The sequence below is a fragment of the Nanorana parkeri genome, unplaced genomic scaffold (assembly GCF_000935625.1).
Source record: "Nanorana parkeri isolate BGI_ZX_2015 unplaced genomic scaffold, ASM93562v1 scaffold56, whole genome shotgun sequence".
NCBI classification, from domain to species: domain Eukaryota; kingdom Metazoa; phylum Chordata; class Amphibia; order Anura; family Dicroglossidae; genus Nanorana; species Nanorana parkeri.
The window spans coordinates 2,768,912-2,775,558 of record NW_017306324.1 but is presented as its reverse complement, the minus strand read 5'-3'; the positions used below and the strand labels follow the sequence as shown (position 1 = coordinate 2,775,558).

Sequence of the window (6,647 nt, the reverse complement as noted above, 5' to 3'; positions counted from 1 at the left end):
GGGGGGCAGGGAGGGAGGGACCCAGATTGGAGGGGCTACTTCCATTTTGCCAAATTTGCCTAAGAAAGTGGATATACTCTTTAAAGTGTAGCAATGTGATTTTCCCTAATTTCTATATGTTATAGGTATATGCTTAGAAAAAATACACTAATCTGCCTGAAATTGATTTATTTTTCATAAATTATTATTTTAGTAGATTTTATGAATTTAACACAAAGTACATGGCCTAGTAGTAGCACAGAGCTCTAAGATACTTCTATGTTTATTTGAAGTTTTGACACTTGTGTGTCCGGAATAGGATGGAACATCTGGGCTTGTTGGAGCAGCTGCTGCTCTGCTGGATCCGTTCTTCTCTTCCTGAAGGTACCGGCTGGCACAGAGGCTGCATCCTGTGCCCGCCGTGTGGTTTTCCGAAACTTCCAGCGATTTATTGGGCACAGATGCCTGCTGTCCCCCTCTGACAGTTTATTAACAAGTGCTCCTAGTGTTTTGTCAAAAGCCACATGGTACTTATTTGTTTTACCTCTTTCATTTATTACGCGCTAGACCACACTTGCTTTTTGGAATTCATCATTTGTTTGTGAATTGCGATTTTGGCTTACTGGTAGAAAGAGCCGAACTGTCGAAAATTCACTCTGCTGCAGCTGTCCAATCTCAACTTTATTGTTATATGTTAAAAACCATCAAATAACAATAAAATACACCAAAAAAATCAAAAGTAAACAAAAATATTGTGCAGTTTCTTTAAAAGTTTTCATTTTCATTTACTATTGTCTACAAAAACTCAAATAACAAAATACATCCAAATAAGTAAAAAGAAAAAAAAACAACAGAGAACACTCAGAAACTATTTAAAGCATATTATAGCAAAAAAAAAAAAAAAACACTTTAAACCATTTCCTTTTTCATCTTCCCCATTGACTGCAATTAATTTTAGCAAAGACTTGAAATTGTAGAGTAGCAAAATCAGTCAGTTTCCCTCATCATGCCTAGTTCATTTCTATACCGTACACACCCTCCTACATCCAGGAGGGTGGGCTCCTCCAGTTACAGAGTATGTAAACCAATCAAAATGCACAATTTAAGTGAATGACAGAGAATGTAATTTTAGTGAGAAATTTCTTAAATCTCCATCTTAATTATGTCAACCAATTGAAAGCATTGAGGTTGTACCCACCAAAAGTTTGGGGGGCGTGTTGGTACTTATCCACCAGAGATTCCAAACAGGACCATGTTAGGCAGGTTGGTGGTCATCATAATATAAATATTTGATTCTGGCCAGTCAGATGATGTCAGAGGTCCAAGCACATCTCCTACAGTGGTGTGGGGGTACAGTTACTATTGCAATGAACAGCATTTACATAGTGACATGTTAGCCCTATGCAGTTCGGTAGTACTCTGAGCCCATGCTGCATGATAGGGCCATGAGTCCATGACAGCCTGGACTCAGAGGAAGTTAGTTGAATGTCACAGGCTGTCATTCAGCCCAGAAGACTGAGGACATCATATGGTAAAAAGAAATACTGCGGCCCTCTGGGGTCTGTTTTTTCTAGGTGTGGGTTAGATGGGTACTGGAGCCCCTCCTACTCTAAAATATATTTTAAAGCTGCTCATTTCTATCTTGCTGCCTAATGATATGTATTTTTATTTATCAGTGGTTACATTGGAGGGGAGGGGCAACAATTGGTCTTGTACAGAGGCCCCTTGTTGACTTGGCATCACCTCTAAATCAGCATGACAGCATCGGAAACCCAAGAGAGGTTGTCCATTCTCTACTTACCTTGTAACATGTCACGTGATGCAAAGCTGCGAGTCAAGCTAAGGACATCCTGCAATCTGCCAATGTTCCACTGCCAATTACATCACTGCTCAGGGTCATTCCCTGCATGGGTCAGTCGCATTGTCCTATATGAATCCAGCACATCATAGCCACCTTATTTCAAATCAAGCAACACAGAAGCAAATCGGGATGTGCTAGAATGCACAGTGCATTATGCATGCATACTCCGTTACAAAAAAACTAGTTCTCTTTAAATGTCTATGAAACTTTTTTTTATATTTGTTTATCAACTCAGCAAATTGTGACTTTGCAGGCGGTGAATGGAGTGTCCTTTGGTAAAGCGAGCTTGTATTCGCTCCGTGACAAGATGTCTCTTCCTGTCATCTTATGAAGATTTGTTCATTAGCCGATGGGGCCTGTGAAATGCCACTTTTGTCGGCTCAGGGATATTTATTTATTTTTTTATCTCCTGTGTTAATGACCTGTCAGGGATATTATTTTTTCCTTTTGCCACCATGATTTGTAGCTGCTCGTGCAAACAGGACACCCGCCCTAATGAGCTGCTAATTTGGATGGAGCGAGCTAATCCGTGTGATTTGTGCAGGGAGGTGAACCGTTCCGTTTGCTCCATTTCTGGACAACTGTCTCATTAATGGGGTTTTTTTTTTCTTTTTTTTTACATTAGGCCTGTGTCTGCCTTGAGGCACTGTTCTCACAGATATACATAGATATATACTGTATGTCACTTATCATCTTAAAATGAACCTGTGATTTGCCTGTGCAGAGCAGAACAACAGTAAAACCCAACTCCAGGTTCCTATCCAATAAAAAAAAAATTATGGAGGTCCATAAGAAAATATCTGCAATACTTACCTCTACTGCAACGCTTTCCCTGAAGACATACTGTCCCCAAATCATCTACTGGATTGAATGACACCTAGCATCATTCAACCCACTTCCTGTGAGCCTAAGCTATCATGGACATGCCCCCAGGGAGCATGTGATCTTATTGTCCTGGGCTCACAGAACTCCTGGGAAGTACGGTGCTTACATGTAATTAGATAAGGTATTGCGCTGCTCAGGTGTGAGGAACACACACCATTGCAACTGGAGGGGAAGAAGGATTTGTGATGTCAAAGGACTAACCAGAAGACTACACGAAAATGGTAAGTATCAAGAGAATAAATAAGAAAAAGCCGTGGGGGGTGGCTTTAGGTAGGGAAGGCAGAAAGTTGGGCAGGGAGTAGGACTTAAATGCCCCCTTGCTACTAGCTTACCTTCTCTTTGCCACCTCACTGCAAAGCTGGGCTGCCAGGAGAAATAGGAAGTCCCAAAACTTCTAGGTGTAGGAAGCTTGTGACTCACTCCGCTTCTGCTGTTGATGCAGCACTGGAACCATGAGTGACCAATCAGAAGGCACCAGTTTTATCACATGGTGGTGGAGAGAAAGTCCATGTGTAAGATTGACTTGTTGCTTACACGGAGCTTCTTCTCTTTGCTTTCATGGGTGAACAGATCAGGAGTGGAGTGAAGAGAAGGTTCTTATGTGCAAAAGGAGAGCATGGCAAAAATGGGTCAGAAGGTGGCCTTTAAAGAGACTCATTGACAATACAGTCTGTTTAATTACCTGCCTATTTCCTCCTCCTTTCCCTCTCTATTCACATAAATAGGAACATTCTGGTAAATGGTGTCCTGAGGGTTTGCATGTCCAACTGTCCTTTGATGTCTCCGAGTAGCCATAGGCCTCGAACACACAGATGCCAAAGGAGGGCAATAAGAGTGCATTATTAACACCCACCAAGTGCCCTCAACTCCCGTCCTGAAGCGGTCATGAACCTGCCAGAGCTCAGTCAGGGACAGGCGCCAAAAGTGTGAGCCTCTAATGATTTCATAAAGCTCCTCATTTTAGAACAATATATTTTATTTCAATTAGACCGATGTTCTGGAAGCTCGCTGGTCATGTTCGGCAGCTTGCCTCTGGATTTCACAATAATGGTTAATACGGGGACATGTTTAACGGCTGACAAGACCGGATCAGGTTCCGCTTGTAGTTAATGGTGGAATATTTCCTGCCACAGACATTTTTTGTCAGACCCCATGAGAAAATTGGTTTTCGTGGGGGAGTGAAGAGACATTTGTGTCTGTTTCATTTGAAACTGCAGGAAAATAGTTTCAGGCATCAACTGACGCTGCAAATTAAATGTATTGCCTTGACAGTGCAATCTATATGTCTTTCAGCTTCCTAATGGCAGGCTGGATGGATTCTTCCAATCATTTCACTGTGCTTTTTGTCACCAAAAAGTCACAGATTATGTAGAATGTACCTCATTTCTGTCTCTTAGATCCCAAGATATAGAAAATGAAGTAAATCTGTTTTTTACGTTTCTGGGCAAGGCACAATAATCTGGTTTTCCTTCATGCTCTGTTCAGTGTTGTTAGCTGAAAGAAATACTCAGTACTTCCATTCACATGGAGGGGCATGTGAATCAGTCCAAATGGGCCAATCAATGCTGTCACGTGGGCAGGGCTGGATTTTCTCTCTCTGCTGCTCCAAGGCCAGTTTTGTCAATGCACCCCCTACCCGCCAAACCCTCCTTCATGGAGAATGGAGGACCTGCAGGCTGTATACAAGTGATCTCGGCGACATCGCCGGGGTCACCTGTACAAAACAAGCGGCGGCTTCCACGCTGTACATTTAGTTCTGCTTGCCCAAAGTAAGGCTAAATGTGGAAAACAACTACCCCGGGCATTAGGAGATAGGAATTCCACATCCCTGCTGCCCCTCTACTGCCTGTTGCCCCAAGGCCGAGCCATGGTTGGCCTTGTGGGAAATCCAGCCCTGCACGTGGGGTGTGTATAGCCCTGCAGGAATTACGAGTCCAGTGAACCATGGCTTACATAAGGCTTTTCTTTTGCTCATAGTAGATAAATTAAGCTGTAGGTAAGAGAAAGCACAGGTTTACTTGGAGCCTTGTACTTGGAAACATGCACTGGTTGACACTGCTGTCTACCTTCCTACTAAAAGTGCTATTTTCTCATTCCAGTCCTCTGGCTTCAATACTTTCAGAGGCATTGGCCTGAAACAAGTATGGATGGCCTGAAACAAGCAGATCAGGTGTTCTAAATTCACTGGTGGTTCCAAGTCAGAGACTCTAAAGTATCCAAGTCAGAGGAAGCCAGGGAGCTGACAGTTTCTGAAGGAGGTTACCAAATGTAAACAACATCTTTCTTATAGTATAGGTTTCTTTGAGAGAAACAATCTTGTCTAATAAATCATAATTTAGCAGAATATGACAGAAGTATTTGGTTGGTGACCTACCAGAGTTGTTCCAGGCCTTCCAATTGCAACTGTGTCTATAGCCATCAGTTCCTCTCCACTGGTTCCTTACCACTGGTTTGCTGCTCTGTCCCCGCTCAGAATTTCAGAATTCCGCAGGATGTGCCAGTTTCTATCAGTTTACTCTAAATGCTGAGATATGTTACTAACACTCATTCAAACTGTGGAGGCCACATGGACGAGAAGTGGTGAAACATCTTCAACTGAAAAGTACAGTTAGATGTGCCTAATTACTACTAGCTATACCATGACCTGGATACATGAAAGCCCTCACAGACATGTCTAATCTAACCTTTGAAAACCTGAAGTGTATGTGTGTCCAGTGGAAAAGATATTTCCCTTATATGTGGATACAGTAGATATTCGCCTATTACTCTACACTGAACTGGTAAGTTACCATCTATTCACTGCTGGTAACCAGCAATACGTCATGCAAAGGCAGTGTATATTGGGATTTCAGGAAGGCAAATGTTCCTAGATTCACCCCAACCTTATAAATGTTCCCTATGTGCCCATAGCAGCAGGACACAGCTAGGTAGTCATGAGGCAAGCAAGAATATTGTCCCATGCCAACCTCAGAGGACACCTCCTGGGACAAAGGGCTCTTCCTGCCCCAAACCAGGAATGCTCTTCTCTTAATTCCCCCAATGTAAGATTGCCAAATATTTGTGTTTTGTACTCGGTAATAAACTGCTATTAGGCTTAGACTCTCCTATGTATATTTTTTAGATTTAATCTTTCTTTCACCCCTTTTCAGTTACGCACAGGGATATAATAGACCTGTGTTTTAGTTTACAAGTAAAGGTTGCTCATGTCCAGCCTTTGGCCTGAGGGTTACATGTAGCCCTTCAGGAACTTATTGTGTTGCATTCGTGCCCAGCTGTAAGTGCAATGAATTGTAAAGGTGCTTAAAGGGAAGTCATCTCTAGCAGTCTCCTTTAATATGTTCCTGGTCTTTGGCTGTCTTTTGAGCAAGACTCCAAAATCTATATGTCTATATCTGCTGACAATCTCTTGTAGTATGTCTGCAGTCTCTGACAGTCTTCTGAAACATTACAAATACTGAATGGTATGTGTGGCTCAGGGACGGCAGTTGAGACAATCCTATATATAATATGTTGACCAACACTGGCTTTGGGGGCCTGATATTGGAGCCATTCAGGCTTTCTGAAAAATTACCCTTTTCTTCAGCAAGAACCACTGAGCAAATTGTCCAAGGGTGACCAATGGGGACCAAAGATGGCAAATGTCCAAAGGTGACCAGTGTCCAAAGGGGACCAATGGCCAAAGGTGACTAGTGTCCAAAGGTAACCAGTGTCCAAAGGTGACCAATGGCCATGGCCAAAGGTGACCAGTGTCCAAAGGTGACCAGTGTTCAAAGGTGACCAATGGCCAAAAGGTGACCAGTTTCCAAAGTTGACCAGTTTCCAAAGTTGACCAGTTTCCAAAGTTGACCAGTTTCCAAAGGTGACCAGTTACCAAAGGTGACCAATGTCCAATGGTGACCAGTGACCAAAGATGGCCAGCAAC

The 6,647-nt window shown here is 42.7% G+C and overlaps 1 protein-coding gene across 1 annotated transcript in view; it reads left to right on the top strand.

Annotated features, from left to right (window-relative positions):
• CPNE9 (copine family member 9) overlaps positions 1 to 6,647 on the top strand; it is a 161,970-nt gene that overhangs the window by 108,609 nt on the left and 46,714 nt on the right. The window lies entirely within an intron of this gene.